Source organism: Cupressus sempervirens, chromosome 1 (assembly GCF_028749045.1).
Source record: "Cupressus sempervirens isolate cs-2001-9-10 chromosome 1, ASM2874904v1, whole genome shotgun sequence".
Taxonomy (NCBI): domain Eukaryota; kingdom Viridiplantae; phylum Streptophyta; class Pinopsida; order Cupressales; family Cupressaceae; genus Cupressus; species Cupressus sempervirens.
This window is the reverse complement of record NC_143118.1, coordinates 300875542-300899162: the sequence shown is the minus strand read 5'-3', so window position 1 is coordinate 300899162 and position 23621 is coordinate 300875542. Positions and strand designations below refer to the sequence as shown.

Here is a 23621-nt window from a genome sequence, read left to right as displayed (position 1 = left end):
TACCTTCTATGTCTATGTCATTCATCACTAGGGTAACATTGTCTTTGCTAGATCGAAGAATTTTTCCAAGGATGATGCAAGATAATGGTGGATTCATAGGTGGTGACCATGATCGTTAGAAATATGGTGCATGACCACTCATGGTGTTGGGATCTTGTTAAATTTATGCAAGAATTGCAATAGAGAAGATCAGAGAGCTTGTCAGGAGTGGCATCTTGCAGAAGTTGATGATGCTACTTCACATGAATTGCTAGCCTAGAACCTATCAAAATTCTCTTGCCCTTGGAAAACTATGATTCTTGTACCCACTTTGTTATTCACTTATAATTAATCTAACCCAAGACAATCATTTATGTTATGAGTCTTCTACTTTTGTTTGGCATATTTTGCAGAGCACCATTGTGCTCAACAATTTCCTCGATCACACTGTCACGTCTTTTGGAGAGAGAGGCATGGTTATTTTTTTTCAATACTCTTTCTTGCATTGTTACACTTACCATTTAGGGGCCTTGGAGATAATCAAGAGGCGATTTCATTTCTTTCTATTTTGAATTTGATTTGTGAATAAACTTAACCTTATTATAATTCTAGTTTTGTACAACCAAACAAAGGATAACAAGATTGTAATTTCCATTTTCTATTCCCATTCCCATTCCTATTTTCTATTCTAATTTTCAATTCCTATGCCAACAACCAAATGAACACTTATGATTCATATATTTTTTTCAAGTGGTGTCCAAAGTTCAAGGAAAATTCCACCCATTGGTGTGAAATAATGCTAATTTCCACAACTACACCAAATATCATCCCATCTGTAATGGGCTTTATCTATCTTCATCTTTACGATTGGGGGCATTTATTCCCCCAAGGTAGATTTGGTCTTCCACTACCTCATTTAAAAGAAAAATATTTTCCTTCAATTATTGATCCACACACATTCCCCACATGCCATAAATTTCAGCAATTTGAACACTCCTTCACTCAAATCTTTTTCTAAATGTTGTGAATTCAAAATTAAAGATTTAACAACTTTGAGAGAACAATGTGGATGTAAAAGGGATTTTATGTATGGCTAGGGGTGAGAATTCCTTAAACTCAAATCAGATTTAAAAAATTAAGAAAAAAAATATCCACATTGATTTGAGATGAAAAACTACATATTGAAACCCTTACTCAACATTGACATATCTCAAATCAATTGAAGCAATGAAAACTTTAAAACATTATGAATTCAAGCCAAAAATCATATATTTAAATGTCTTACAATGTAAAGAAAGCAAAAACCTATGCTTGAGGTTAGCCTCTTTGAACTTGGAGAGTCGAGGATTTTATTCTCCATCACCTTCATTAACATCACCACAATATCTTCAACACACTTAGTGACAACCTAATCATTATCAATGATTAAGAAAATTTATCATAGAGCCTGTCAATGAGCTTGCAAAATGGTAGTGTAGAGGATTTTAGAAAATCATGCATGTTGACTTTAACCCATAGGAGGACAAAAATCTAAGTCACATACATCTCAAGAGAAGGGGATGTTGAATTCCCTGGGAGATTGTGCAAACTTGAGCACATAGAGGCAAAGCTATTGCACAATCTTTTTTTACAAAAAGTCATGGCAGACACAATAATAAATAATCAAGGGAAGATACATACATATCGTTTGGTATTGTAGCATAAATTAAGTTCATTACATAATCATATTCTTTATAGAGGTGTTAGAGGATGAGTAGATAATAGCTATTCATATTACTTCTAATTTGTGCTTAAGTAGTAGAAGTGAATGATGACAATCCTGAATACCCAAAGTTGGATGGAGACAGAACGTGGTAGTGAACACCTTATTCCTACTGGCACAATAGATGTGCCACCAAGATTGTACTCCCCCACTGCGCCTTCAAATTTTCTTCCATGGTCACCAAGGGAAATGTGTGTATCATTTTCTCTTAAGATATGTTTGGCTGTAGGAAAAAGAATGTGGGAATAGGAATGCGTATTCTAGAATAGAAAATAAGAATACATATTTCTATTCTTGTTTGGTTGAGTCAAAATTTGATGGGGAATTCACAGACCCAAAAATTTATATTTTCTAAAAAATATAAAATTGAAATAGGAACACATATTCCAATTCCACCTATTTAGGTAGAATTACAAATGCTCAATTTTACAACAATGTTTTTTCCAATTTGCAATATCCTCCAATTCACATGCATAAAACAGAAATGAAAATTTTATAATCTATCATAACAATGGTCTTTATGTAATGCGTATACTACCATAGTCCATACACAATTTTGAAAGACTACAATCAAAATCTAGACACCAAAGTCATGTCCAGCTATAGATTAATCAAAAACAAGGCTTTTCAAATTACTCGTAGGTCATTAAGATTATAGATTTTATTTTAAAGATTTTTTTAGAATTTTTGTTTCTTATCCACCAAAGCTATATTCACCTATAGAATCTTGTGAAAACAATTATTATACAATCCACATAAACTTTTCAGAGAAGGCAACAATATAAACTTTTCAGAAGTCACTCATGGCTTAAACTTTTCAGAGAAGGTAACAATATATACTCAAAAGACTTGATTGGTCTTCACCAAGAGTGCAGGTCCCAAGATGATCACACAATATAATAACATGACTCCATTGGCCAACATGCCAAGAGGGTGGATCTCAATAGCATTTAAACAGCAACAATGAGTATATATCAAATCTCCAAACTAGATAATAACAAAGCATTATCAACAACAATATGTCAACAAATCAATAACTAGATAATTTATGTGCTTTTTCATGACTATGTTTGACTCATATAATTGTGATCTCTCTAGCACTATGATGTCGTTTAATATGTCTTGCTAAAACTTGTAAATTATGTTCCTTTTTCCATGTCATATAATATTTCTTGCCTTGTAGCTTATATGTTTTGAAATTGTTGTTAGGCCTTGTAGCTTGTATGATTTGATTGTTGGAGAGCTTCTACAGCTAAGCAAGAAGGCCGTTTCATGAGTTATATAGCCATGCGCTCGGGTATGAAAATTGCATATTTTTTAATCTAATGAATATTTTAACTAGACTTGTAGCTTATATGTTTTGAAATTGCTGTTAGGCCTTGTAGCTTGTATGATTTGATTGCTGGAGAGCTTCTACAGCTAAGCAAGAAGGTCATTGCATGAGTTATATAGCTGTGCGCTCAGGTATGAAAATTGCATATTTTTTAATTTAATGTATATTTTAACTAGACTTTTAGCTTATATGTTTTGAAATTACTGTTAGGCCTTGTAGCTTGTATGATTTGATTGTTGGAGAGCTTCTACAACTAAGCAAGAAGGCCGTTGCACGAGTTATATAGCCGCGCGCTCGGGTATGAAAATTGCATATTTTTTAATCTAATGTATATTTTAACTAGACTTTTAGCTTATATGTTTTGAAATTGCTATTAGGCCTTGTAGCTTGTATGATTTGATTGTTGGAGAGCTTCTACAACTAAGAAAGAAGGTTGTTGCATGAGTTATATAGCTGCACGATCGGGTATGAAAATTGCATATTTTTTAGTGGCTTAATGTTGTAAGGTCTCTTGAAATAAGACCTTCAGGTGGTTGGTCAAAGTTTTACAAATATTCTTATCCAAAAATTTGCCTAGAGCAATTGACTGAATGTTATAAAGGGTGATTGGATTAAATGTCTTAGGAATAAAGTCAAAGAAAGTATTTTTAAAATATTAAAGTATTTAGCTAGGTCTAAGAAGATTTGTGTACTTTTGATAGTTTTGCTTAGTTTGTGAAAGTTGTAGACCGAAGTTTTCATAGCTCGATTTTTGCTTCTGCAAAGAACCATCATGTCAGATAATATAAGTGAAGAACAAAACAGGGAGACAATCGCTAGATTGTGGTCTAACTTGAAAAGAAAAGGTGATGGAAAATGTTATTGTCCTTGCAAAATTTGTAAGGGCTTAAATTGTAGAAGACTGCTAATCAAAACAGCTAAGAGACATTGTAGGGAGAATGGTCACATTGAAGGGGGGCATGAATATCATCCACTGGTAATTCGTTCATTATATCATTTTAACAATTTATATACATATGAAATCACTTGATGATGAGTTGATGATCATGGTTTATTTATGTTAATCAATTTTATATAGGTTGATCTCCCTAGGGAAGTACATGATATGAACCACAACAATCCAAAGAATATAGTTTTCGAAGTGGAGGAACATGGAGGTGCAAATATCCAAGGTGAAGATAATGATCCCATGGAAGATGACGATCATGCGCCAGAAAACACAATTGAAGATGATGGTATAAATACATTGATCCATGATACATTTAGTCCAAGCGTATCTAATCATGATGATGATGATAGCCTCGATGTACCTCTACTTGAGAAGGCATACGAGCCCCTATATAAAGACTCCCAAACAACTCTTCTCTCTACTGTATTGTTGTTGTTGAACTTGAAGGTTATGAGTGGTTTATCCAACATAACAATGTCACGTATGTTAAGGTATGTCATATATGTCTTTATAGTTAACAAAGGGTGAATAATGTACCACTAATATTGTTTATATTAACAACTTATATTTTTTCCTAATGATTGATAGACAAGTTTCTGTTACCATCATCAAATATTCTACCTCGCTCATATTGAGAATTATCTACTGTTATGAAAGATATTGGAATGGAGTATCAAGCAATACATGCTTGTCCCAATGATCATATTATATACTATAAAGAACATGAATTTGCAACACAATGCCATGTATGTCATACGAGTAGATATCGAACAGATCGACTAACAAAAAAGGTGCCTCAAAAGGTTCTTCATTACATCCCCATTATTCCACAGATGCGACAATTATTCAGGTGTAGTAGCTTGGCTCAATTTATGGATTATCATGCACGCAATAGAAGTCGAGATGACATTATTCAAATCCCTGTGGATGGTTCGACATTTATGCACATAGAGGAAAAGTGGCAACACTTCAAAGAAGAACCTCGTAATCTCAGGCTTTCATTGGCAGCAGATGGTGTCAATCCATTTGGAGAGATGAGATCTGTTTACTCGATGTGGCCTATTTTTGTTATCAACAATAACATTCCTCCATGGATGTCAATAAAGAGGGAGCACATTATGTTGGCAATGATTGTTCTAGGTATCTTATCATTTGATAGTTATTAATTTACATGTACTTACAAATCTTGCAGTAAAATGGTCACAATAATTATGTAATGTTACTGTTCATTCAAGTAGGTAAATATCAAGTTAAAGATATGAATGTATATATTGAGCCTCTTATCGACGAGTTGGTGGAGTTATGGAATGGTGTCACTATGTATGATGTGTCTAGACCAATAGGACAAAGACAATTTCAATTCCATGCAATACTTGCATGGACAATACATGATGCCCCAGGGCTAACACATTTTTGTGGTATTTTATAGTGAATTCAAGTTGCGCACGATAATTCTAATTATAAAAATCAACATATTTAATAATCCAATTATATCATTATCTTGTAGGTCTTCAAACAAAGGGAAAATTTGCATGTCCAATTTGTGGTCCAAAAATGAAATCTCGTCATTCAAAAAGTTTAGGAAAGCAGGTGTTTGATGAGTGTAGACACTTCCTCCACAGGAATCATAAGTATCGAAGTACGAAAAAACATCTTTTCAATGGGAAAGAAGAGACTACATCAAAGCCACGAAGAATGACACCTCGTCTATGGAAGTTGGAATATAATAGAATTAATTGTCGAGGTAATGTCGTTCCACCTAATGGTTTATGTTTGTAATTTATATATTTCTATTGTAATTTTTGTTTACTAATTGTGTAATTGATGATCGTGAAGGTCGTCAAGGTAGGTTGCCCTACTATGAGCACTTACAAATTGTGCATTTGTTTGATTCTATGCATATTGGAAAGAATATAATAGAGACATTGTGAAAAATATTGGATGGAAGGCGTGACAAAGAAAAAATTGTCAAAATTTGTAATGACATTCATGAATCCAATCATGCATTGAAGAATTTCATTCACTCAAATAGCAACAGAGATCAAATTAATATAAGTGCCCTTCCTTGGTTATTAACGGAGCAGCAAAGTGATGCCATAAAAGAAGTCATACGAAAAATTTGATTTCCCACAGGATTTGCTGCGAACATAAACAATCTCATATAAAAAAAAAAGTGAATTTGGGCCAGGGCTCAAAACGCATGATTGGCATACTTTCATCAAGGTAAGTTATGTTCTTCTATATTTACAATATATTCATAAACTACGTGTACTGTTCGTTATGTTATGTTAGAAAATAATGAAATGATTGGTTTATAATTACTACAGTATGTGCTTCCTCTATCTCTCCCAGAGCCCTTCAACAATAACATCAAACAAGTGATATACGATCTTGGTAAATACATGAGGTAAGCAGTAATATCTGTTCAATTTGTTGTATATATTTATTATATTTGTGATTTGTTTTTCTTGCTATGTAATCTATTGTATATTATTTTGTAAAGTCTCGTATCTATATATTTTTTGTGACTTGAATCTCTTAATGTAGGTGGTTGTCATCTAAAGAAATCCATAAAGAAGATATAAACTATTGGAAGAGAAGAATTCCTCATTTACAGTGTGAAATGCAAAAGTGTCTACCTCCAACTTTTTTCAATGCACATGAACACTACCTCATACACCTAGTTGAGGAGATTGAATTGTGTGGACCTGTACACACTAGGTCAATGTGGATGGTTGAGAGGCACTTGAAATCTTTGAAGGCTTTGGTTCGACAAAGAGCACATCCTGAGGGTTCTATGGTAGAGGGATATATGGTATACCAGATTATGGTGTAAATTACCGAATATCTTCCTAAGTTTGCATCAAATATCTGTGTAGATCGCATTTGGGATCTCGAGCCTTTTAAAAAATTAGAAGGGGAGTACTTGATGGGGAAAGGTACATTGAGGAAAGTGAGAGGTAATAAATTATAAGATGTTATTGTAATAAATTATTTCTTAATTTTCAAAATAAATTGATTGTAAGTTGTCTATTTTTTTTTTTGTACAGGTGCTCGAGAGTGGGATGCACTACATTTGTATATTACAAACAATCTTGATTGGATGACAGTATAGATTGAACGATGTCAACATTCTGGTCGTACATTAACATGGGAAGATGTATCTTCATTGGTTAAAGAAGCTCATCGTAATGGAGATTCCAATGTTACGCAAAGGGAAATAGATTTAGCACGTGGTTTAAGAGATTTCCAGGTACATACAAATTTATTAATCACCCGTATGTTTATCAACTCATGATACAATAATTTTGACATGTTTCACATATTATTGCAGGTTAAACACAACAAGGCTATGTTCTGTAATGGTCAAAAATTTTGCGTCAAAGCGTTGGATGACACGAAGAAAACTTGTGATTCAGGAATAACTGCAGTCTTTCAAGTGACTAATATTTCATCTAGAAACAACTTACATCCTCTAGAGTCTGAAAATCAATACTATGGCATCTTGGATGATATACTAGAGTGTGACTTTAGTTCCTTCAAATTAGTACTCTTCGTTGTCAAATGGTACAGGCTACGACTTAATCCAAATGATCCTTATAGAACTGTTATTGAACATGATAATGGATTTACAATGGTTAATACAAGGTCATTTGAGCCAGTTGGGGATGAGCCCTATGTTCTTCCAAGCCAATGTGAGCAGGTATTTTACTCAGAGGTTCTACATAAACCGAGTTGGTCATTTGTTGTTAGACATGAACCGAGAGGAAGGCCAATAAAGTATAATGCGATGGAAGAAGAAGATACCGAAGAAGTAGAAGATGATGTAGATGCTGCTACTAATGATGATGATGAAGATGATGTTGATGATAACGACGATGACGACGACGACGATGATGGTGAGGATGATGATGATGATGACGATGGTGATGATGACGAGGAGGATGATGATGATGATGATGATGAGGATGATGATGACGAGGAGGAGGATGATGATGATGATGATGACGACGACGAGGATGATGATGATGAAATTTAGAGGTATGCCATCAATCCTTAATCTATTTAATATTAATTTCTTGATAGATATATATTTGTCTTATATGGTTACATAGTTTATTCATTATCTATTTAAAAGCTACAAGTTTCAACTAGAAATAGAATAGTGCTAATCTAAATTAACTATTAATCTAAATTAATTAAATAAAACTATTTAAAACACATATTGATGCATGAATGTATTGAGCCTTATTTTCTTTCAGGTCAAACGCATTTGTAAGTGTTTAGTTTAGAAAAGGAATTTCATTAAATATCTATAAAAGGGAGTTGTACCTAGAATAAAATTCATAGGAAAAACATAATATAAGTGCTTAGCCCTTCACTAATTTAATGTTTTTGATTTTTATGTGATGTACCTTTTAATGTTTTTAATTTTATGTGATGCTTATGATGGATTTGATTATGATTATGATGTGATTATGCTCATGATAATTGAATTACATTTGCAGGAAACTAAACCCCTTTCAGGAGCATCCCGCATAGTCTCATGGATCGACAGGTATAAGTCAATACTCCTTATAAACAGTCTATTTAATACACTTATCAATAGTAAGATTGATGTCTTCTAAGATCTCTCCCATTTGCAGGTACCAGCGAATAGGTATTTGTCAGAAGTGTCTTCCTCGAGTGAGGGAAATATAGGAATAGAAGAGGAAAGTGAGACATGCAGTTTATCTAGAACAGGGAGATTAACTAGAGGTCAAAGGACTAGAAGGAAATTCAATAAACACATGAAATTTTTTCTTGCTCAAGGGGGGTCATGTTCTTATGATGATGAGATGGAAGGCGACATCGAGGTGCCCTTGAGGTACCAACATCTACAGAACATTGGGTACCCAAGGAACTTCCTCCAATAAACATTGATTTTTGTCTTAACAAGAGGATATATCGCATATCACCATCATCATTACATGGTTTGGATGCATATTGTTCAATATAAAAAAAGTATGCGTAGGTATGCCCTCTCGACAAATTATATACAACAACAAGACAATAATCAAAGTAAAAGTGTGGCTATATACATTAATGGAAGGCCAAAAGCAACAGGGAATATTGCGGGTTTTATAAATAGTACACGACCCGAGTCAACTATAAAGCAACCCAATTGCATATTTGAGGTGCGCGAGGGAAATCGTGTATTCATCAGTGCGATAAAATGAATACGTGTAGGGGAAGAGCTTCTTATTGATCACAATTTGAACCGCATAGATACAAATGAGGCTACTATCATGGGGGTGGTACATACTATTAAATTAACTTCTAATCAATGATTCCAAATACCATTCAGTCAATAAATTTTTGGCTAACATCTTTATACTTGATCTTTGACACAAGGGCACAATATGGAGCAACCGCCAGGAGGGGATGCTGGCGATGTTCCCGACTCATCTACACATGAGCAGGTAAAACTCATTGTAATTGTGCAAACTAGATAGAAGCAAAATGTTATTTTTTAAATGTTTTTTTCTTCATTGTTTTGGAGCAATTTTGATAATACTAATACTATTGTTGTCACAGAGGGCTAGTGGTCGGAGGGAGGGAAAGGAACCTGCTCTCCCTTAGTAGTCTGCCCCTGAGGAGGACCCATTTTATATTGATTTAGCAGAGACCGATGACCTGATCGGTTCGATTAAAAAGTTGCTAAAGAAAACTGGCAGAGAAATTATACATTTGGCAACCATTAAGCCTATTACTCAGGAAATAAAAAATAGGCATCTGAATCGTTGCACACCTCTGAAACCTTAAAAGTAAGTATTAATGAAATTTTTAATTATAACAAGAGTTCAATAATGGTTTTTATGTTATGCTAATTTATGACATTAATTAAAATATGGATGCGTTGTCTTTACAGGGTTTTTTGTGTGATTTTGAGCCTCATTCCCATGATGAGGGTGTTGTAGGTGGTTTAGGTAGATCGCATGTTCCATTCCCCACTTGTGTTTTCCATTGAATATATATAGGAATTATCATAATCATTGACAATACATGCAATTAAGACTGAATTTATGCACACGTTCTATATTTATGCATGCTCTAACATTTTTATTCTTCAGCTTCAGATCCTATGATGATGCCGCCTCCATCCAGGACAACCACAAATCTCTTTCTGGCTATTGAGTTGACAACACACAGCTTATAGGCATTGACTGTTGCACCATCTACTGGTACACAAATCCCTCTTTTTCTCTCTTTTGTTATGTGTTTAAGTGTTATGTGTTTACGATGTCATCTTTGAGTACATTATATATCAACTTACAGGCTCATTAAATATGTATGGTTAGAAATATTATATTGACGTGATGATCCTAATCCTTGTTCCAAAACATATTCTTAATTACTAGAATGTTTTCATCACACTGAAGAACGAGCCCTCAAGTGAGCAATAGGGACATTTGTGATGCTTTTAGAAGATGAAAGTTTTCCAAAAAAAGTTTAAGGAAAAGCAAAAGAAACTAATAAAATGAGGCATCAAGTGCTTAGGACAACCTCTGGACTTGCAAAATGCTGTCCACATACAACAAACATAGCTACAAAATGAACATGAGATGCCCAACAATAAAAGTTCATCAAACATAAAGGGATGATCGGCTTCCTTGAGGTCAGTTGTTGATTCGCATCAGATGCTCCTACATCAAACTCCCAACTAGGTAAAGACTGGTGAGAATGGCTCACAAATGGAGTTACATAGTAGGACTACTCTTTTAGACTATGTCAACCTGTAACAAACTCTATCATTGACATAGATAGAGGTAGTTCTACCTATTCCAACACTTGGCCGAGATTCTCACCATCCACCTACATAGTTTGTTCTCTTCTTTTCTTCACTCTTGTGGACTTGTGCTCACCATAGTCCAACCTCCTCTTCAAAAGAATTTTCTCTTCTTTTCCTCCACATAATCTCTCCTCTCCTCCCCTTCTTTGGGGAATCATATCCATTGCAAAATGACCACCTCCATGGATGCCCTATAACATTCTCAACTTTCTCTATATGTAATCAATTGAATCCCGCAAGAAAATCTGCCAACATCTTTCCCTACCTTCAACAAAGGTAAACCAAATTCTTTATCACAAAATTCATCAAAATTTGCACCATGTTCTTACGCTACTCCATCATCCACGAGCTCTTTATATTTCACTACTGCAATCACATCTTCCTCATCTTCACTATCCCATCTGTCGTACACCTTCCAAGTTTATCCATCCACTCATGCTCTATTGCGAAAAACTATGCCCACAAATCTTCCTCTACCACTTCCTCAACCTCATCTATCTCTTCTTTCAATCTTTCTCCAACACAAGATTGTCAAAATCCATTTAATAACAAATCCTCTCTTCTTTTTCTTTCTTTTCACCATCAATCACTTCAAGTCTTTCCAACTCTTACCTTTTTACCTTCTTTTCCAACTATTCTCACTTCTATCCTCTATAACCAATAGGATTCTAGAATAGGTACCTCTCCAAGATCTCTTCCACTCACTTCCATTTAGTGAAAAAAATCTGCACACATCTTACCTAGCTTCATCTCTGCTAGAGGATAGACAAATTATTTTGCACAACTTCTTTACTATTCACCCTTCTTGACACGCAGATCCTGGTGCAAATTGCCTCCCTTTGACGAAGATGGCTGCACACTCAGGAACATAGGCTCTAAAATACCATTTGATGGCAATGAAATCCACAATCACCAACAAAATTGAACCTTGTCTTCATGGCGACGAGAACTAAAAGAAAATAAATTCATTTTCATAAAGCACATCTTCTCTGACAAAAACTAAAGTAATGTAGTAAATAACTTTCCCACACAAAGAACATTCCATAATCACTTCAAATGTCATAATACAATATAGATACACAGAAACAATATATTTGTAGCAACAAGAAATTTAAAAAAATCAATAAATAGAATATATCTGATAATAATCTCCTTCACAATTCACTTGACTAAGATATGCAATTCAACCTTGCACAACTTTAACAAAAATATGAATATGTAGAGTCTCCTTCCATACAATTTGACAATTAATGGCATAAAGAATACAAACTTCTCCACATAAACCTGTGAATATTATCAATCAGATTTAGGCTTCTCTCATACCTTTATGCTACCTCCTTTCTTAATTCCTTGTATATTCTCTGCACGCAATCATCCCCCAAATCTAAGAATGGGAATCATTGAACAAGAAAGATCATAAGTTTTATTGAAAGTTTGAAGCTGCTACTTGATAAATTACTGTTAGCAAGACATAGTAGAAAATAAGACTAAAAAATACATTAATTGTTGATTTTGTTTCACTGATGTTTACACAGCATAGCAATTTCAATACATAAGAAGGACATATTTCCATAGCAAGTCAATTTGTGATATTGTTATCAAGATTTAGCTGTGTAATTTTTTAAGTCAAATTCATTAATGTATGATGTCCTCATCCTTACCCTAGTGATAGAACAATAATAGAATACTTATGTGGTTAAGGGGTGGCAGATCTTGAACACCAACAGCTAGCTAGCTTGCTTAATATGAATTACCTGAAGAATTTGCATATCACATCTTGAGAAACAGCAAGAAAGCAAGTCAACCATTTCTGAATTATTGATGTAACCTTGCAGAGTTATTCATGTAACCTTGTAAACTTGTAAACTTATGAAACGTTTTGCAATAGGAGCTGCAACATCATTCCCTGGATGTTTCTATGTTCCTAGCACGGGAATGGTGAAGAATGTCATATTGATCGTCAACGACGATGAAGGCATTCCATTAAAAGTAGCCAAAGTTCCAGGTACTTTAAAGTTATTATTCTATAGTGATATAATAGTAATTTATTTTTTGATCACTCTTCATCAACTAATGATCCCATGATTGTTTTGTAGGGAATGATGTTTTTTGGAAAAAACTTGGTGATGAGTGTTTGCGAATATTCGGGCCCACTGTGCGTACTTGGTAGAACATCATATCCTAGCTAAAACCCCAAACCACTATTTTGATTTCATATCATTGCTAGAATAGTTTTCTTTTTCATCCATTTCTTGAACTATATTAAAGGTAGCTTCACTTCAGTTATGAGTCTAACATGTTTTTTTTTACTTAAAAGGTGGAATCTCCAAGACAAAAAGCTAAAGGATGATCTTATAGAGAGCATGACCCAACTCTTTGGACCTCGTGCATTTGAGAGAAACAAGCTCCTTGAAAAAGTTGGTTTATGTTTGAAGTATATTAGGGACCAGTACAGAAAAAATTTACAGGATAACCCTAGGTACGAGCGTCCGTCCTATGTTCCTAAGGCTAAGTGGCAGGCTCTGATTTTGGATGGAAAGTATAAAGCTGACAAGAAAAATACAATTACACCAGTAGAGAGTACACTGCCAAGGTATGTGATACTATTGAGAATGTAATTATGTACTAATTAACCTCTATATTTATATTATCTAACATATTTCAAACTTTTCATAGATTGCCTGACACATCAAAGGCAACACAGGCAAGACTAGAAAAGCACGGGACACACAAGCTCGACTTTGGTGGTTTTTTGAAACTTCAAGCACAAGTTGTAAGTATTCTTGATCCTCAACTTTTGCAACTTTTGTATTTCCTTTTGATATTTTAACTACCCTCCATTGGTTGATGAAACAATGCAAGTAAAATTCACCATACCACGCAAAAATGCAGGGTTTAGAGTTCAAGAGATGCCTCACAGAAGAGGATAAGAGAATTGGCTTCCAACAAGGCTATAGAGCCATGGCTGAATGACTACGAGCTGAAATCAGTGTGGAAGGTTCTAATAATGATGCATTTGAGCCACAGGTAAATAAGCTAAATGAAATTTATTTCAAATTGAATACTTTACCAATTAGTCTATTTGATATTAAGTTCCAATATAAAGTGAGTATATCTGTTTTAAGCAAGCAATGATAACAATGCGTAGGATGTTGGAATGCAGCTTGACAATCCTTCTATACAATCTGTGAATGCTGAAGGTTCACATGATGGGCATCCCAGTGGTGGAGGTATACATTTGCTATTAAATTTTTTATATGTAATTGCAATTGGTGTTTGGATTAACATAAAATTTTGTATAGCAGTTGTAGAGGATCGAGGTGTCGATGTTCATGAGCGTGTTGACGTTGAGTCCAAACAAAATGATGTGGTCAAATCAGGTAAAGAGCACCACAGTTATGTTATTTAAAATAATTAAATACTTGTAACAATTATAATAAATTATTCTTAATTTAACTCTTTTATTTCTTATTGCAGAGGACCCCCCTTTGCAACAACATAGGAATTTGAGATCATCAAGAACAGAGAAAAGAACCGATGAGGGGGGAATTGATGATGACACTGATGCTCCTCTTAGAGCTTACATAGAAAAAAGAAAAAAAAAGAAAAAAAAGAAATGATTGTCATCTACATACCTTAATTGATAATGACTGAATTTCACATCTCAATGAATTTAATTATGTGCTAATGAATGTTCATGAATTATGTGTTAATGCAAAATATTGATGAATGTTGCATGTTTGTGAATCTAATGTGGTAATGAATGTTATCATGTGATATTGATTGAATGTTACATTTTATTAATGGTTGAAAGAATGAATGAATGTTAGATGTTAACGGGGAATGTAGAGTGATGTTAGGGGGAGGGGGGTGGGGCCAAATGAGCTTCCACCTTCATGTGGTTGGCCCTGTTTAGTAGAGAATATTAAACTATTCTCGAAACAAAGTGAAGCTCAATAAGATGTAAGTGAAGCTCAAATTGGCACAAATAGGGAGTCAATATGATGTAAGGGATCATTTGAAGTCCTAGGGTGTCCTAGGAAGAGTTATGGGTGGATGGTAGTGTTTACATGATGTAATAGGCTATTAAAGCCCTTAAATGATGTAAAATGCACTCAAAGTGCAAGATCCGTTATTTCTCGCTCCTTCCCCAATATCAAATGCTTTAATTTTGATCTCCCTGAAGTCATCTCAGAGGCTCCTAGTTACACCGGTACTTTCTTTAAACACAATGTTTGAACTTATTTTCTGTCTCTTCACAGATTTTGGGTAAAAAAATCCTCACTGGTTGTTTATGATTTGTTTGTGGTATAGGTGTGCAACACATTGCGGGCGACATGTTTGTCAGTGTTCCAAAGGCAGCCGCTATATTTATGAAGGTAAAGTCTCTAAATGATTATCAATCACTTTCAGGATCTGATTTAAATTAGGAACCCATCTTCTTCATTGTTTGCTCCTTTTTTATTAGAAATTTTCCTTCTGGTAGTGCTCTGCTCCATTTCATAACTTTACATTTTTTTGAAGCTGTGCTCTCTAGTCTCCATGTCTATCTCTGTGTTTTTGCCTAAATTCAGAGACCCGGATCCCTGTCCGATGCTTATTTATGAAACTATCCAACTTGTTTTTTAAGGTATAAGGTCTATTTATTTGTAGATACACATTCATTTGTTATGTTCTGTCTGGAAGGGCAATGGGATTGGCAATAAGAAGACCCAGTAAGTGTAAAATCAATTATCATCATCATAGTTATAAGCCCAATGGAGACTTGGAGGCGCCATTTTTTCACAAAACATTTGAAAAGATGAAATCTTAATATCAGTGTGAGAACTTATCGAGGGATCAAATGGAGCAGTTTCTTTTAGATGGGGATTTGTTATCCGAAGTGATGAAATACATGGATGCAAGAACACTGGCAACAGCCTCATGTGTTAATAGGATATGGCATAAAGCTGCACAAGATGACAAGCTGTGGGAAAACATATGTCTCAAGCATTGGGCTAACAATTGTTGTGGAAGCCATCAACTGAGATATGTTGTTTTGGCTCTTGGTGGATTTTGGAAACTATATTCTCTTTCCCTTTGGCCTATGCTTAATCCATCTGCTTCTTCTTCTTCTTCGCTATGTCCATTGCCTTCTCAAGCCTTGTCTCCCTTCTTATCCAAGCCTGGTCTAAATAAAAAGCACAGTGCAAAGACTCAATCTTGGGGTAAGGATGAGATTCATCTTTCTCTTTCTCTTTTCTCTATCAATTGTTATGAGAAAATGAGTAGTCCTCCTATGCAAAACGTGTCCTTAGCCCAGTTTCAATCTTCCAAGCATCCCATATTTGAAGATGCAAGCAGGCCCAAATAGGTATAAATCCATCTAGCCCCACAATAGATATTGCTAGTATTTTAGTTTTGTGTGTATTAAATTTTCATGAAGACCAAAGTTTGTATCTTTTCATTCCTAATTTGATCATGGACTTGTAAGTAAACATCAGAACCAAACAGACCTTATAGTTTTCATGTTAGATGTAAATATATAGCTAGTTTGATGCCCATACGTCTTACACTACCTGGTTAGAAGGAGCGCTCATGTGTAGCCTTGAAACCCTTCCAGGTGGCTGATAAGAAGGTAAAATTTCCAGATTTGATTTGTTTAGAGTGTTCCGTGATTGGTCATAGCTATTGATAAACTTCTTAACATGGGTATGACGCTTATGGTGCTCTGTTTCAAGAATGAATCTTGTCATCTGAAGTAACAGATTGTTACCCATTATGGACTACTCATGGATTTCTCTTTTAATTTAGGGTTCATAATTACTTCAAGCCCAATTGCTAAATCTATGTTCAACAGATGTAAACAAAGATCAAGTAATCGAGCTGGATTTTGTTTACTTTATAGCTAACGTTGTGTTGATGCAAAGTTGTGAGTCAATTATAAGGTTTCATGGGGATCATCTCAGGTTGGGTGCTAGGCTTTCTTCTTGCACCTATAGGGTTGTGGCCTAATTCCTCTTGTATACAACCAGACTCTAGCAAACAAGGCAATAAAGGCCAGATTGAGAACATGAAGTATATTGTAAAGCCTGCCTTATTAATATAAATATTTAGTATCATGGTTGTTTCTGTAAACCCATTCTTGCTTGTCCTGAGGGAGGTTGCCATAGATCTACTGGTATATATTATATTTTTTGTTGGTAATGTTTAACTAACAACAAATTTAAAATGTCAAAACTTTCTGGCTAGTTCCTTAGACTTTGGATCTGTATGCTACTAGAACTTTAAGTACACAACTCTCCATTCAAATTCTCAATCGGCAGGAACTAGACGCTATGCATCCTTGTTGTCTTTCGACTTAGTGAATATCATTGTGGTTTCACTGTCAGAGATCGAAAAACATCTATTTTTTGTCTCATTATTATTCTTTGTAGCATGCAACAATGATTTCTGTCAACTGATGCAGTTCTAGAGAACGGAGGTGAAACTATAGAGTTGGAGGTATATGACTTTAAAGGAGATGGAGGAATAGCATTAGCTATGTACAATACTGATGAGGTATGTAGTCCTCTCTTTTATGACAAATATAATTTCTTGTTCTAATTCTAATTGAGCAAATCTCAAATATTCAATTATGATTAATTATTTCTGTGCAGTTTATTCGTGCATTTGCTGATGCATCAATGGCAACAACTTATGAGAAGAAATGGCCACTTTACTTGAGTACTAAAAACACAATTTTAAAAAAATATGATGGAAGGTATGTTTTCAAATCAATACAAGGATTGATGATCTTATTTTACCTTTTTCTCTAACACACCTTACTTCCCATGTTATCATTCTTTATGATTCTCTAGCTTAAGGATCCTCATATTCTCAGAGATTCTTCTTATATGTGACTTAAATTTAGGATCCGAGAATATATTCTTAAAATTTCCAGATTTTATTTTTTTAGAGTGTTCTGTGATTGGTCATAGCTATTGGAAAGCTAAATATGACGCAGCAGGAATCTGGTTGGTTTTGTTTCTTGGCACAATAATATGAAGATTGCAATGTTGATTATCTTGATTTTGTCGGGCACACAATAACTTCTTTCAATGATTGATTCAAGAATAGGTATGAGCATAGGCTTAGTGATCAAACCAACAACTTAATTCACACTACTATTCATCTTTGTAACATTTTAAAACAAAATCAGGGATCTTTGGATAGTGATCTATACTATTATAATAGATTTAGTTTTTGAATAATGTTACTTTAAGCCACTGTATCATCAAATGTACGATCCCTCAAAGTGACCAGTGATTTGATGATAGGCCATTTGGAAGAAATGTCAAACTTATTTGCATTTCTGGTAATGGAGTCCTTGATAATAGCTAAGTTACTTTTGTATGTTTAGTCTTTGAGTTGTTCCTTTCCTGTCACATCTGATGCATGCCCTGGATTTCTACATAATTTATGAACAACCCTGCTAATGACATTTCATGAAGTTCACATTTCATATTGCAAGTTTTTTTAGTAATTGTCACAAATCGTTAAGTTGTGGATGTCTAGGTTAGTCCCTAGAATCTAGTTATGAAGTTGTATTCGTGAGAGGCACATCTATGAAGGAAAATCAGCTTTCTGATTTTTAATTTATCATTTATGAAATTGATCAATTTGTTGTTGTTAATAACTTTTGTGGATAAAGAAGGGATTAATGGAAGCTTGATGGTCTACATCATCATATATTATGGCACAGGTTGGGACCAAGGACTTTTGGGAATGTGTGTTGGAGAGAAACACAAATTGAAGATACCTTCCAAATTGGGTTATGGAGATCATGGATCTCCTCCCAAGATCCTAGGTATGAAGTTAGTTGCATGTTTAGTCAGATTTTGATGGCAACACTTTTATATAATCTTGATATAGAATATAAGCTTCCCATATTTTTTCTAATAGCAGATCATTGTACTTCCAACTCATACTTCACAGTAAGAGATTTGAGAAATGCAAAAACTGATCAAGATGCAAGAATACCTATTTAGTTTACAATTGCTATTGCTGTTGAATTTTGTGCACAAATATCAATAGCTAACGATACCAAGCCTCCACAATCCATTATAGATGTTCAAAACTTGATTTTGGATTCAATTGTGGTTCAAATTTTTTTTTATTGAATCCAGAACTAGATTTTAACAAATATTAATTTTGTTTTACTACACATACACACAATGGGCAAGAGTAACCATTTATTTTTGTAGGATTTACAATTTGTGTTGCTGTTGAGTTTCGTGCACAAATATAAATAGTGACTTTGATATATATATAATTACACACGTACAAATTGTGAGACACAAAAACTTATAAAGATGCAACAACTACTGAAGTTAGCTATGAAGAATATGACATTGATATATTTTTTACTAAGGAATTAGATGTTGTGAATTCCAAATATGTCACTGCCTAGACTTTCTAAATGTTGTATTTTGTACCTAGTTCCAATAACTCAATGTAACATCAAAATCTCTAGTCATTTTGACACAGGTTTTACTATACTCCTGTACAATAAAAGTGGTTAGGCTGGGCAATAGCTTTGTGGCTTTGACCAACATCTACATGATAGTGTATCCACTAACTTCTTTCAGATCTGACAAGCATTCATCCTAAGAATGATCTAGATTCACTTCCAGTATCTTCTCTGTGTTTAATTGCTTTTACTACTTTTATGGCAGGGCAAAACTAGATGAAAATCGAAGACTACTTGAATTTTCAGAGAAGCTAGAAGCTGCCTGTGTAAGAACTATTGAGACAGGGAAAATGACAAAATATTATTTAGGATATTTAGGCGTGGCAGAATATCTTTTATTTTGTTTGGACTTATACAATAATATTTGATATTTTGAAGTGTCTGTTTGTATTTTTTTATTATAAATATAGGATGGGTACATCTCCTTGTAAAAGTTGATGATAGAGATGAAATTAATTAAGAAATAAGTCATAAAGGGCTTCATTTGAAGCATCATGAGCAAATGCTCATAGTTTCGTGACTAAATACTTTGTTGAAGTCTTTGTTTTATTTATTTTTAATTTCAAGATATAAACATCTCGTTGTGAAAGCCAATGGTAGAGAGAAAAATAATTAAGAAGCAAGTCATAATCAGCTGCATTTGAAGCATCGTGATCAAATGCTCATAGCTTTGTGACTAAATGCAACAATAGGTTCTATGTTTTGGTGCTAAGAAAAAAAATCATTTATTACTTTGTATGTGCTTCCATGTAATATATTAATAATATCTTTTATCGGCATGCTTTTGTAGTATCTGTCAAACTATTGATGCTACTCACAAACCGAGTAAAACAGAGGAATACTGTGAAATGTTTAATCTAGGAAATGTTTGTAAGGTATGTAACAAACTAGGAACTATGATGGTCATTTAATTTTTCCCAGAGAGAAGCACTTGCCATAGGCCATATTAGCAGCCAAGGATTTAGTTCTGAGTAAATGGTTACACAAAGTTAGAGTGTTATTTAAATTTAATTAGATATAAATTAATATTCTTAGCATTCAAAATTCTAACTGTTAGTTTAGTTCATTCCTGACAGTGATCTGTTGGTGATAATTTAGTTCAAAAGGTAATTAATGGAAGACCCAGTTTGCTTGCTCTCGCTTCGACCCATTTGTTATTAACCTGAACAAAGCAATCATGGTAAGGAATGTGAAGAAATCCTCCAACTGAGGTAATATTGTCCTTCAAGAAGCTACCCATTTCTTCTCTAATGATCTCTTTTGCTTTTGGACAAGAGCTTTTATAGAATCCATATGAAAGGCCTGAAACTGGTTCAGGCTTCGGGTAACATGTGATGACATTAATGAATATGAGACATATAATAATTGAGAACAATGATTTGTAGGTCTCTAATAGTGTCATATTTGGGGAAGCTTAATGGTGCACGACTTTCTTTTTGTTTTACTTCTTTTACCATCACAATTGTGATGAAAATTGCGATGGGGTTGCCATTGCATCTACAACAACCCCATCGCAATTACTAGGGTTGCCATCGCAATTGCGACAGTAACCCTAGCAATTGCGATGGGGTTGCTGTAGATGCAACGGCAACCCCATCGTAATTGTGACGAAAAATACAGATTTTGATGTGATAATAAGGTGGCTGCATAGCGACGGTTAGGTGTCACAAATGCGACAGCAAGGGGTAGACGTCATAAATTGGAACTAAATAACTATGACGTCTATGTTTTTCGCAGTGGTGACACATTGCTGTCATAATTGTGACACATGGCCGTCACAAATCGATGCCAAATCCATTAGTGATGACCCATGGGGTCCACCTCAACGTCTAGCACTTCAAAAGCACATGTCTCTTTAGACATTACACTTGAAGTGTAAAATTTTATTTAAAGATCAAAAGATCAATCCACATAATAGATGTGGGATATAGGGTTTTCACATATTCTTCCCTGTGCCTTGCTCATGGAGCGAATTTCTTGTGAGTGAGGCTGCTTATTTGGCATGGGTTTTAGTTTTTACTTGCTGATGTCTTCTTTATTGCAGCATCTCCCCTACTTCTTCTTTATCCTCCCATGGCAGATTCCCATTATTCAAACATGAGCATCTCCTTTTACATGCTTGCGGCTTTGGTCTTTCAACTGCAGATTGATGTTCTGCTTTGACTGGTCTTTACCAACGTGGGTTGCTGCCTCCAAAAACATGGGCATCTTGCTTTATCTTTGCCGCTCCTTGTTTTAACATGGATGCTCTTCTTTATACGTGGAGTTTTGGCTACTATTTTATTCAACTGGTGGCGTCTTTGTTACATGGTCATATGCGTGGAGATGTCCTTAAATAGGCATGTGCTTCTGGCTTCAACGACTTCCAAATTGCTACCATTCCTTTTATGAAATTGGATGCCTCTACCCATTGTGGGCATCTCTCTTGCCTCTTGCATGTTTGACTACATTCTTTCCATGCAACTGACTCTCTTCTTTTATTTGGTGTGATCCATGCTTGGCGTTGGGTCTTTTACTTTCTTCATACATGGCGTGAGCTATTTTGAGCTCTTTTCCCTTTCACGTGGAGTTCTCCTTTATTTTTACTTGCGTAGACTTCCTCTAATTTTCCCTTTCAATCTATGCTTTTTGTCTTTCTCTTTGACTTCTTTGAATATATCATTTACTGTTGTTGAGAGGTAATGAATAAAAAGGTGAGCACTCTTGTGTGTAAATGGATTCGTCGTGACTTGAAAATTGGCACGCTTGAAGTATTTTCAGAGGACAACATAGTGGTACAATCCATTCAATCTAGGAAATCATAGATCTCAAGTTATTACATCCCGAACAGGGGTACCAAACAATCTGCAAATGCTGACACCAGTATAACTTTAGAAATTGTGTTTGGAATCACATTTGAAAACTGATCAAACAGTTTCATCATAAGATGAAACTTGAAACATAACAATTTTTTGACATTTACAATATAACGCAATAGGAATTTTAGCATTTTGGTCAACTATTCAAAAGTTATAACTCGTCAAACAGGGCTTCCCAGAATTATGCACAATTCCACAAAAGCATGAAATAATAATTGACCAACTTTGAGGGATTCAAAACCTAGTCAAACGAACTCAAAATGACTCAAAATCTAAAACATAGGTTCTTGGATATGGAAACTAGACATTTCCAAAGTGGTGAGTCATGAAACATTTTTGGGTGTGAGATATTCAATAGCAAACATAGCCTCCTATCACAAATTGACACTTAGGGGAAAATGCAGATTTGACAACTACTCAAAACAAGACTTCATGGAATAGATAGACACACTAGATGGAAGGTGTTAGAAACATTAAACACCTTAGGGACCTCAAAGGTACAACCAGGTACATATGCATCGAAAAGTGTTTATAGGGCTCAAAATTTCAAATAGACGCTCAAAATGAGAATGCAATTTGGAGCGCCAATAGTGGCTCTATCTGGAGATGCATGCCCCTTGTGGGCATGGAAAGATTTTAGATCTCTGGAGGAAGTAGACCACACATGTGAACTTCAAAAATTCTCTCGAACAACTTTATTGAAAGCAAGGAAAATACTACTCCTACTATGTACATATGATGACCTTGGGCCACTAAACTTCAACAAAAACCTTTACCTCTGTCATAAACCTGATTCTCATCCAAACATGCATGAGGTAAACTAAAAATACTTCTCCTATCAGTTTCACCAATTAGATCAGTATCCTGAGACTCCACACTTAGTAAAATTGAATCATCACTCTTACTTCCATAATGCATATAAAAATTTGCTTCATTCTCAACCATTTTCTCATTATGAAAATACTGATTAGCATGCTCAAACATATCAGACTGAAATTAAAACTTATCTTTATTAGATAGGTCATGCATGCCATCATTCTCGAATATGAAGGTTTCATATTCAACATAGGGAAAATGATCTCACACACCTTGAAGTTGTGTTTTCTTATGCATATCTAGATGGTACTCCAAGGAACAATCTAACTGGTATTCACATATGTCCACGTCAGAATCTGAAGCTAATCCACAATCTTCAAATGGTTCTTCACAATCAGCAAATAGATTAGTCTTCACATTAGATAGTTCATCATAAAACTCATTGCAAGGTGCATACTGATTTTCAATAACCATCTCATCAAACACCTTGTCCTCATAATCACCGTTAAAATTTTGATTAGTATATTCACTATCACATCCGAGAGAAGAATAAACCGAGTTCTCACAACAATATAACAATTCATCATCATTTATGCCTAGC

At 34.7% G+C, this 23621-nt stretch overlaps 1 pseudogene; it reads left to right on the top strand.

Moving 5' to 3' along the window:
• The first annotated feature begins 15545 nt into the window (after positions 1–15545).
• On the top strand, positions 15546–16208 carry LOC149577309 (F-box protein GID2 pseudogene; annotated as a pseudogene).
• Positions 16209–23621: the final 7413 nt, after the last annotated feature.